The sequence below is a fragment of the Saimiri boliviensis genome, chromosome 11 (genome assembly GCF_048565385.1).
Source record: "Saimiri boliviensis isolate mSaiBol1 chromosome 11, mSaiBol1.pri, whole genome shotgun sequence".
Classification (NCBI taxonomy): domain Eukaryota; kingdom Metazoa; phylum Chordata; class Mammalia; order Primates; family Cebidae; genus Saimiri; species Saimiri boliviensis.
Window position 1 is genome coordinate 75,598,346 of NC_133459.1, and position 11,009 is coordinate 75,609,354.

Below are 11,009 nucleotides of genomic sequence, written 5' to 3' on the forward strand. Positions count from 1 at the left end.
AAAGATTTATTGAGGATAGGGTATTCAGCTATAGTAGGGTAAGACAAAAGGAGTTCTTAGCTACTTCAATTTCTTCTCAGATTGTACATCACAAGAAAAACGGCATGTATACTTACATTCTTGTCTGATAATTTAGTCACGGGAGATGAGTATTAAACATTAGAAAAGACAGAAAATGGTTATGTATGGAAATGCTATTGTCCAATTCACAGCAGATTTTGCAAAACTAAGAGTCCTGTAGAAGCTTGTGACTTACAACCTGAAAATCACAAAGAGTGCACAAGATTTTATCTCAGTTTGTCCTTATCTTTGTAATCTTATATCTGGCAGCGTTTTCCTCTATCTGCCACCTAACTGTACTGGAAATTTTCTCAGCTGTATTGATGGCAGTAACACCAACTGAAAATTTTTCCAGATGAAAACGACTGCACTCATGCTCTATGATATATACCTCCGGTGGCTCAATTGCTCATCTGCATTAAAGTAGATTCAAAACTGCTTCTGGGCCGGGCATGGTGGCTCAGACCTGTAATCCTAGCACTTTAGGAGGCTGAGGTGGGAGGACTGCTTGAGCCCACAAGTTCAAGGCCAGCCTGGGCAACATGGCAAAACCCTATCTCTACACCCCCACCCAAAAAAAAAACAAAAATTAGCCAGGCATGGTGGCATACACCTGTAGTTCCAGCTGTTCAGGAGGCTGAGGTGGGAGAATCACCTGAGCCGAGGAGGTAGAGGTTGCATTCAGTGAGCAGTGATCTCACCACTGCACTCCACCCTAAGTGACAGAGCTAGGTCCTGTCTCAAAAACAAAACAAAACTGCTTCTGAAAGATACCACTTTTAAGGGGAGAATATTTTAGTAGTACAATCTCCATATTTCAGGTCAAAATTATGACCCTGTTATCCTAATAGAAGATCATCAATCAGCTACTCAAATTTTAATATGAGAAAAAACATAGGGAATCATGTTATTAATTTTTTTTTTTTTTTTGAGACAGATTCTCACTCTGTCGCCCAGGCTGGAGTGCAGTGGCACAATCTCAGCTCACTGGCAACCTCTGCCTCCCAGGTTTGAGCAATTCTCATCCCTCAGCCACCTGAGTAGCTGAGATTACAGGCATGTGTCACCACATCGAGCTAAGTTTTGTATTTTTAGTAGAGATGGAGTTTCACCATGTTAGCCCGGCTGGTCTCAAACTCCTGGCCTCAAGTGACCCACCCACCTCGGCTTCCCAAAGTGCTGGGATTACAGGCGTAAGCCACTGTGCCTGGCCTTAATATAATAATTATGCATCAGAACATAGTTGGTAACCTGAGGAGGAGCTTTTAATATTGTGAAACTGCCTGAAGTCCATTGCCTAGGCTATTCCAAAAAGTAAAGCTCTTCATAAAAAGTCAGATTCACATTACAGAGAAAAAAATGTATGTCAGAAGGATTGGTAGCTATTTAACAGTTACACATAAGGTTAATATGAATGCAGGAGGTCTTCACTAGCAGGTGTCACAACAGTCCAATTTTTTTTTTTTTTTTTTTGAGACAGAGTCTCACACCCAGGCGGGAATGCAGTGGCGCAGTGTGCACCACTGCAACCTCCGTCCACCTCGGAGTAGCTGGGACTATAAGAGCGTGCCACCAAGCCCAGTTAACTTTTGTATTTTTAGTACAGACAGGATTTCACCATGTTGGCCTGGCTAGTCTTGAACTCCTGACCTCGTGATCTGCCCGCCTCAGCCTCCCAAAGTGCTGGGATTACAGTCATGAGCCACCACGCCCGGCATAAGAGTTCAGTATGTTAAAAAAAAAAAAAAAAAAAAAAAAAACGAGTTCAGTATGTTAAACAATAACCTGGATAAAGCTACAGAAGGCAGGCTAGTAAAATATAAACTTAGAATTATAAAAATAAGTAACCAGGCACAGTGGATGACGAGGTCAGGAGCTCAAGACTAGCCAGGCCAATATGGTGAAACCCCGTCTCTCCGAAAAATATCAAAACTAGCCAGGTGTAGTAGCAGGCACCTGTAATCCCAGCTACTCGGGAGGCTGAGGCAAAGAACTGCTTGAACCTGGGAGGCGGAGGTTGCAGTGAGCTGAGTTTGCGCCACTGCATTCTAGCCTGGGCATCAGAGTAAGAATCCATCTCAAAAAAAAAAAAAAAAAAAAAAAAAAAAAAAAAAAATTATAAAAATAAGTTTTTAAAGGAAAATTAAACTATTTTTTAAAATAAGCTAAAACTGGCCAGGCACAGTGGCTCATGCCTGTAATCCCAGCACTTTGGGAGGCTGAGGCAGGTGGATCACCTGAGGTGAGGAATTCGAGACCAGCCTGACCGAAACAGTGAAACTCCCATCTCTACTAAAAATACAAAAATTAGCCAGCCATGGTGGCAGGAGTCTGTAATCCCAGCTACTCAGGAGGTTGAGGCAGAAGAATCACTTGAACCCAGGAAAAGGAGGTTGCAGTCAGCCATAATTGTACCATTGCACTCCAGCCTGGGTGACGAGCAAAACTCTGTCTCAAAAAAATAATAAATAAGGCCGGGCGCGGTGGCTCAAGCTTGTAATCCCAGCACTTTGGGAGGCCGAGGCGGGTGGATCACGAGGTCAAGAGATCGAGACCATCCTGGTCAACATGGTGAAACCCCGTCTCTACTAAAAATACAAAAAATTAGCTGGGCATGGTGGCACGTGCCTGTAATCCCAGCTACTCAGGAGGCTGAGGCAGGAGAATTGCCTGATCCCAGGAGGCGGAGGTTGCGGTGAGCCGAGATCGCGCCATTGCACTCCAGCCTGGGTAACAAGAGTGAAACTCCGTCTCAAAAAAAAAAAAAAAAAATAATAATAATAATAATAATAATAATAATAAATAAGCTAAAATTAACAGGACGAAACTTAATAGTGATGGATATAATATTGAACATTGGGGTTCAAAGAATCTATCATATAAACTGAGACCAAAATAAAGGGGTAAGGATTTAGATTCCAGATCCTTGAAGAAGTATAAAACAATGTGATTCCTACTCAATTAATCAACAGAACAATAGGTTTCAGAATAAAAAGAGTAGCCAGTCTTGCTGGGCATGGTGGCTTACACCTATAATCTTAGCACTTTGGAAGGCAGAATCATGAGGATGGCTTGAGGCCAAGAGTTCAAGACCAGCCTGGGCAACAAAGTGATACGCGCCCCCCATCTTTACCAAAAACAAAAATTAATTTTTAAAAAATTGAATAGAGTGGTAAAAAGAGAAAAAGAAAAATATTTTTTTTAAAAAGAAGAGCAGCCAGTCTTAATGAGTATACTAAGTAGATTATATCTGGAATACAGTATTTTATTTAAGAATACTAAAAGCTACAGAATAAGAGTGCCTGTCATAGAAAACCTTAAAAGAAATAATTTGAAAACAGTATCTTATAAGATAGCACTGTGCTAAGAGTAAAGCTTCTGGAGCAAGGCTCCACTATCTTCTAGATTTGGGGCCAGTAGTAAGTTTCTTCTCTTTGCCTTAGTTCCCTCATCTAAAAAACTGATATAATTACAAATATCTACTTCATAGAGTTTTGGAGATTAATATATAATACACATAACTAATTATATAATTATACATAATATGTTAATATATAATTACATATTATATATTAGCATAAATAAGGTCCTCAGAAGAGAGTGATATAGTAAGTACTCAGTAAATGTCAACCATTACGAACTGAAAGCATGGATGTTTACACAGCAGAAAGCAAAAGTTGCAGGACTTGACACCCATGCTCCAATTACTTGAACATGATGACCAAAGGGATCCTTTCTTTCCTTTCTTTTCTTTTCCTTTTTTGAGACAGAGTCTTGCTCTGTCCCCAGGCTGGAGCATAGTGGCTCGATCTCAGCTCACTGCAACCTCTGTCTCCAGGGCTCAAGTGATTCCCCTGCCTCAGCCTCCTGAATAGTGGGACTACAGGCGCGTGCCACCACGCTCGGCTAATTTTTTGTATTTTTGTTTTGTTTTTTTTTTGCTGTTGTTGTTGAGATGCAGTTTCGCTTTTGTCAGCCAGGCTGGAGTGCAATGGCGCGATCTCGGCTCACCGCAAACTCCGCCTCCTGGGTTCAGGCAATTCTCCTGCCTCAGCCTCCTGAGTAGCTGGGATTACAGGCACGCGCCACCATGCCCAGCTAATTTTTTGTATTTTTAGTAGAGACGGGGTTTCACCATGCTGACCAGGATGGTCTCGATCTCCTGACCTCGTGATCCACCCGCCTTGGCCTCCCAAAATGCTGGGATTACAGGCTTGAGCCACCACACCCGGCTAATTTTTTGTATTTTTAGTAGAGACAGAGTTTCACCATGGCCAGGATGGTCTTGATCTCCTGACCTCGTGATCCGTGTGCCTCAGCCTCCCCAAGTTCTAGGATTACAGGTGTGAGCCACCATGCCCAGCTGAGATCCTTTCTTTTCTATGCAACTTGAGAAAGTCAGAACAGCATATCCAATCAATGGTGAAGACTTTGGTGCAAGTATTTCATGTATGGAGCATGTTCTTCATAATTGTTACAAAGGGTGAATAACTGTCACAGGTGTTTCAAACGACAGCAAGCACTTTGCACTAAAAACACAGCATTAAGATTCTATGATTACAGGAAAATTGATTTGTCTTTCAACAATATCAATGTAGACTATGGTTCCACCAGTACTAATCCAGCAGTACCATTTTAAATATTATACTTAAGAATTATTTAACAGCAAAAATACAATGAAATAATAAGCTTATGGCTCATCTTTCCATATTTATCATGGAAGAAAATTGCTACCCAATAAACGCAAGCCAAAAATATTGACAAATGGAAGGAACTATCGATGAAGAGTACAATAAAAAGCAGAAAACTTTATTTTATTCTCAATCCAAAGTAAGTGTTCAGGGAGACTTTTCATAAATGAAACCTGCTGACAGGCATTTTAAATAACTGTTTCTTGCCCTTTAAAAAAATATTATGAGAACAAAATCATTCAAACCTCTGTGAGTATTTGAAGATTTCACAAAGTCCTATAATACTTATCTAATCATTGTTAATTTTCAAGCAAAACCACAACACAAAAAAAGAAATTTAGTGCTAATCTTTTTATTTATCTTTTACTAGAAAATCTGTCTCATTGCTCCTTACGAGTCTAATTAATGAGAGCCTTAAGCCTATTAAGAGAAATCCCCTAACTGATTTCTCTAGCTACAACCTATGTATTCTAGAATCTATTCTTTTTTCTTTTTTATATTTAGAAGGAAAGAAAAATAGAATCTATTCTTAACATTACCACAATTAATAATACTAAAGTATAGCTCCAATCTGGCAATCTTCATTCCAAATATCCTCTAAATGAGATTTGTAAATATTAATTAGCATTTCCTACAAAGATTTTTTTTAAAAATCTGTCCAATAATGAATGGCAAAATATGGTCAATTCTAGCCTTATCTTGTTGAAATAATTTTCAGAAATATTGGAAAGAGATAGAGGAAACAGAAATGAATTAATGAATATGATACAGTTCTAACAGAGGCTCAAACAAACTGATGAAAATTTTCACTCTAAGTCTCACTTTTGAGCAAGATGAAGAGTTAAATAACAATATACTAGCATAATGGAACAGTCATTCAAAATATTCATGTAAACCACACGAAAACATGGAAAAACGTGAATTTTTCTTTTTTTTTTTTTTTTTTGAGACGGAGTTTCACTCTTCTTACCCAGGCTGGAGTGCAATGGCACGATCTCGGCTCACCGCAACCTCCGCCTCCTGGGTTCAGGCAATTCTCCTGCCTCAGCCTCCCTAGTAGCTGGGATTACAGGCACGTGCCACCACGCCCAGCTAGTTTTTTGTATTTTTAGTAGAGACGGGGTTTCACCATGTTGACCAGGATGGTCTCGATCTCTTGACCTCGTGATCCACCCGCCTCAGCCTCCCAAAGTGCTGAATTTTTTTTCTTTTTAAACGGGGTTTCACCATATTGGTCAGGCTGGTCTTGAACTCCCGACCTCAGGTGATCCACCTGCCTTGGCCTCCAAAGTGCTTGGATTACAGGCGTGAGCCACCACGGCCCGCCAAAAAATGTAATTTTTAATTCAGCTCGTTAGCAAAAAGAAAAAAGAAAAAAAAAAGAAAGAACATGAGAAAACAAATGCTATCACTATATTCAAATGAGAACCATCATAAGAGAAATTATCAATTTTTTAAATTGTTTACCAGACTAATACTGATTTAAAAACTAATCAAAACTAATTGATCTAAACACAGTAATGCTCCCACAAAAAATATAAAAAATTCCAGCAGGCATGGTAGCTCATGCCTGTAATCCCAGCATTTTGGGAGTCCAAGGTAGGCGGGTCACTTGAGGTCGGTAGTTCAAAACCAACCTGGCCAACATGGTGAAACCCCCGTCTGCACCAAAAAATACAAAAATTAGCTGGGCTATGTTGCCCCCACCTGTAATCCCAGCTACTCTGGAGGTTGAGTGGGGAGAATTGCTTGAACGCAGGAAACGGAGGTTGCAGTGAGCCAAGATCACACCACTGCACTCCAGCGTGGGCAACAGAGTGAGACCCTTTCTCAAAAAAATAAAGTATGTAAGAAATTCCTCTTCTAGGATTTTACAAAGAGTTAAAACTGTAGGAAATGGTCTTATCTTAGGTCACATGTAGCCCTACATTTTCACCACATTACTATATTTCAGGACTGTGCTAGGCCCTGGGGAATAGAAATTAATTTAACAAATGCTTATGATCAGGTACGGGCCAGACATTATAAGTTAGTGGGGATGGCAGCATTGTTCAAGTCTCTACCCCACTTTCCTTTTTGAATGGCTGGTCATTAACACTCTATCATCACTCTCCTAAATACTGTGCAATTCTTTTACTTTCCTTAAAAAACTAATTTGAGGCCGGGCGCGGTGGCTCAAGCCTGTAATCCCAGCACTTTGGGAGGCCGAGGCGGGTGGATCACAAGGTCAAGAGATCGAGACCATCCTGGTCAACATGGTGAAACCCCGTCCCTACTAAAAAAAATACAAAAAATTAGCTGGGCATGGTGGTGCGTGCCTGTAATCCCAGCTACTCAGGAGGCTGAGACAGGAGAATTGCCTGAACCCAGGAGGCGGAGGTTGCGGTGAGCCAAGATCGCGCCATTGCACTCCAGCCTGGGTAACAAGAGCGAAACTCCGTCTCAAAAAAAAAAAAAAAAAAACCTAATTTGAAAGTCAGTGTCCTTCTGTCAACCCTTCTTTTTCACAAGTTTTCCAACTTTCAGTACCATCATAGAACCTGCCTTACTTTTTTCATTTACATTTTTAGAGACAGGAGTCTCTATGTTGCCCAGGTTGGACTTGAACTTCTGGGCTCAAGTGAATCTCCTATTTTATTCTCCAAAGTGATAGAGACTACAGGCTCAAGCCACAGCACTTGGCTCCCCTCCTTACTTTCTATCAGTTTCTAAATTCTGCTTTTTTAACCACTTTTCAACTTATATTCCTTCTAGGTCTCCATCTAAATTGAGGCTTTTATTTTGCATCTGGATTCTTCAATTAGAATGCCAGTTAAGACATAGAGTTGATACCTGAACCATCTTCTTTCAGCTCACTTCAATGTTAACCTGTAGCTGGTATGGACAGTTTCCAAACATACTGACAGTTTCCCATCTCAACCACTTCTCTCCTCAGTTCTCCAGCGCCTAGGAGCTTGCCAAGTCCTACTTAACCAGTGCACCTAGGGAATTCTGGCAGCCTTTCAGTGGCAATCTTAATCAGTGAGGACTGACTGTGGGTGGAAAACCACCCAGCTCCCCTTCATTTGGGGCAGTTATACAAAACTCTGCAGCAGTTGTACAAAAATCTCCACAGGCTTAAGCAGCCTCCAGCTGGCCTTCCATTACTGACTTTTCCTCGTTCTCTGACTTGTGCTTGGTAGCATCTCACCTGCACCCATGTCATCTTCAGGTCCGAGTTCGAGATGCATTTCAGAAAAACCATAAGGGCTACAAAAATGATGGTCACAATCTAGCTTAACATAAAGCCACACCAGTGGTCTTCCAGTCTCAATCTTCTAACAATTACAGCTCATTCTCCTTTCATGTGGATCACATACCTCTTCTGATCAAACGCCTTCAGTGAAGTCTTTCCTAACTTACATAAACTATGAGTATCAGCCAACTTGTTCTACCAATGTTTTCTGGAATGTAAGTTGTACCCTTCAAGGAGCTCATTAATCTGTTACAGTATAAATATCCTCCAATATTTACCTTTCAAAGCTCACTGATCTCAAATACTAATCTTCACCAAGCCCCAATCACAAGAAATGTCTACTTCACCTAAATTCCTAAACAACTTGTATAAAACTCCTAAGGTATCTACTACTGCTGTGTAAAAAAATGCTTCACTTGACTACAAGGTCTTTGAAGGCAGAAACCACATATCATTCTTTTTATTTTCCAAAGGGCCTTGCCCTGGTAGAGTCAAAATATTGACCTACTTAGCCTTTTGAACATTTAAGCAACATTTATTTTGACATACCTATTGTTTCTTAAATATTAGTTATCAGTATAAGATACAGCACTTAATTCATGTGTCTTTCTATAAACAGTTATAAGCAACTGTACTCATTTCACACTCTAGAGTTTTCCCACTTATCAAAATGCTCTCACATGTAGATTTTTAAAGTTTAAAAATTGCGCTAAATAGAGCTGTTACTTATTCCTTTTCTTTTTAGAAAGGGTTACATTTCACATTTCTCACCAAAAATCTTTCAGCATTTTAGGTACTTCATTTTCTTGTGAAGAGTCCACAGTCTGTCATATGCTATAGTTCACAGTGCTCCAATCTTAAGCTATCTGAATTCCCAATTTGTATCAAAAGCTGCTTTGGCAACATTTTTTCAGGCTTTAGGAAATTCTGATCCTTACACAATCTTGAAATGTTTCTGTTATGGGGAAAGACTTTATTTCTTGGCATTCCGAACTCAGAGGACTGGCATGAGGATCAAATAAAATTGTGGAAGTGAAAGGTCACTGAAAATTCTAATAGTACTACATAAATGTAAGAATTATCTCCTTAATTCTGAATTTTAAATATTTAAAATCACCTATTTACTACAATCTAATGTCATTAAACTGCAGTTATATAAAAAGATTTGATTATTAAGTTATAAAAAGTTCAGAAAAAAGTGAAAGTTGGCAATAAACCAGATCGTAAATAAGAAGCAGTCTTAAGTAGACTATCTCTCTTGCATATATCAGGTCAAATATTTTATTCCAAGAATATTTCTTGTACTGTCCTTTCTTCCAATCCTGCCTAAGTAATGAAATAATACAAAGCTCCTGGCATTGCGTAACTATTACTATTATCTTATCTTAAAACTAGCATTGTCTTTCAGTAAGATTCCAATTTTCTCCCTTATTTATAATAGTATGAATTCACTAACAATATTTGTATTATGTTCAACTCAAATAGCCTATGGTGATAATATATGGTCAGACCTTTCCAGATGACAGTCATTCTGTCTCAACCAGAAACGGAACTAGGACAACCTCGTTACTTTTTGTAACACGTTTTTCTTAAAGGAAAAATAATCTGATTAAACTTAAAAATCTCTAATTCCACATATCTATTAAACAAAAGGCCTAGAGATCGTTATGGTAAAATTCACCCTCAATTAAGTCTATGCTCCTGCCAGTATTTCACGCTCTGGCCCAATTTTCCAGGCCTAACACTGATTGTATGAGAATGTAAACTCCAACGGTACTTGGGTGCAAAACACCTAGGAAAATCTCATCGTCCAACAGCTCAACTTGCACCCTGTAAATATTCAAATGAAGAGCGTTTTGTATGAGAAATAGTTAAGAGTAAAGGTCTGGGACACCACACTATGGATCTTTCATCCAAACAAAAGGTACAGATGGACGGAAGATAAAGGGTAACCTCTCAGTCAGGATCAAACATTGGTCGAAAAAAATTCCAAGGACGATGACACCTCGGTTTTTCCGTTCACAACAATAAATAACGGGGCGGGCCCCCTCAACAGCGCCGCAAAGCGAAACCAGAAGGCAGGAGCCGCCGCGCTGCGGGGCTTTCAGTCGCCCACCGAGAGGGACTGGCACGCCTGAATGGGAGACCGAAAGAAGGGAGCGGAGCCTGCCCCTCCCGCTTCCGGGGAAGAACGCCTGAGGATCCTTCCTCAAATCAACGACCGGTTCCCGTCCTCCGCCGACCCCTGACAGAGCGACCACCAGATTATCTCTGCAACGCAGAGCACCGAGGGGCCGAGGCCTTCTTCCCGCTCGCGCACCCACCGCCACCTAGGACCGAGAAAAACAGGCCGCTGCAGCGGCCACAGCCCCTGCGCGCGGGAGCGAGAACGGAGACCCGACCCGGGCGTACAGCGAAACGCCCTTCGGCCCCGCGCCCCTCCCAGCCGCGCCGCGCTCACCTCCACGGCCTTGCCCGCCGGACCCGCCAGCTCGACCAAGCGGCCTGCAGCCGCACCTCCGCAAACTCCTCTTTTCCTTCTCAGCCCTCGGAGAGGGGCAGTGTCGCGTCAGGAAGGCTGCCCTGCAGCGCTTCCCGTGAGCTGTCAGGCTCCCAAACTGGCCACTTCCCGCAGCAGCCGCGGCTCCTTCCGGTGTCTCCCGGTCCGCCGCAGGCGCCTCGGGCGTCCGGGGAGGTGGGGGCGGAGCCTCTAAGAGAGCCCGCCCCAGGGGCGGGGCCTCGGGGCCAGGCCCAGGTGCGGCGACTTGGGCTGGCTCCCTGCTCTGACTGCAAACTAACTGTACAGGGTAAGTGTAGCACTTTGAGGCTATGATTTTTATTTTTTTCGTTTTTTACATGTGTCCTCCTCTTCCACAGACACACACAATACGACCATTTTAAGGTCTTGTCTCGATGCATTACAGAAACTGCATTAAGGCTGGCCACTGAAGGACCTCAGGTTTCCGATCTTGTGCAAAAAAACCTTCAACATTGTATTTCCTCCTCTCATCTTAGTTCCCCCA

At 41.6% G+C, this 11,009-nt stretch overlaps 1 protein-coding gene across 2 annotated transcripts in view; it reads right to left on the reverse strand.

Moving 5' to 3' along the window:
- The window catches only part of USP33 (ubiquitin specific peptidase 33), a 72,363-nt gene extending 61,698 nt beyond the window's left edge, over positions 1 to 10,665 (reverse strand). For both annotated transcript variants that reach the window (XM_039474042.2, XM_039474040.2), the window contains exon 1: positions 10,448 to 10,665. The gene's annotated coding sequence lies outside the window, so the exon portion shown is untranslated. The remainder of the gene's footprint in view (positions 1 to 10,447) is intronic.
- Between the last annotated feature and the right edge of the window lie 344 nt (positions 10,666 to 11,009).